Source organism: Eurytemora carolleeae, unplaced genomic scaffold (genome assembly GCF_000591075.1).
Source record: "Eurytemora carolleeae unplaced genomic scaffold, Eaff_2.0 scaffold623, whole genome shotgun sequence".
Lineage (NCBI taxonomy): Eukaryota > Metazoa > Arthropoda > Copepoda > Calanoida > Temoridae > Eurytemora > Eurytemora carolleeae.
This window is the reverse complement of record NW_019397006.1, coordinates 93933-94364: the sequence shown is the minus strand read 5'-3', so window position 1 is coordinate 94364 and position 432 is coordinate 93933.

The window sequence follows — 432 nt, the reverse complement described above, 5'->3', positions numbered from 1 at the left end:
GTCGTTAAAATAAATTTTGAAGAAATAATTATATTGAAATTAATTTTCGAATTTTGAGGGGACAGGGAATAAAAAAGAGGGTAAAGGTGCAAATTAAGTGTGCAAACTGAAGAGTAAAGAATTAGCCTATTTCTATATGTTAGCAACCTGATAGCGTAAACCTTTTAAACCTTTTAAACTGACTTTAAATCAAGTAAATGTTCACAACTGGTTGCAAAGATATAAGGATACACTTAGTTTGAGCAGAGTTATCAGTTCTAAAAATTAGTTTTTTACGGTTTTGACACTTTTTTTCCGGGGTCATAAAGTAGGATGTGGAAACATTAATTAAATTCGCTTCGCATTTTTCTTATTTCTTTTAACAAATTTACTGATCACTTTTATCAGATGGAGGCGGATGGGGAAAGAGGTCCTGTAGGAGGGGGGGGGGGG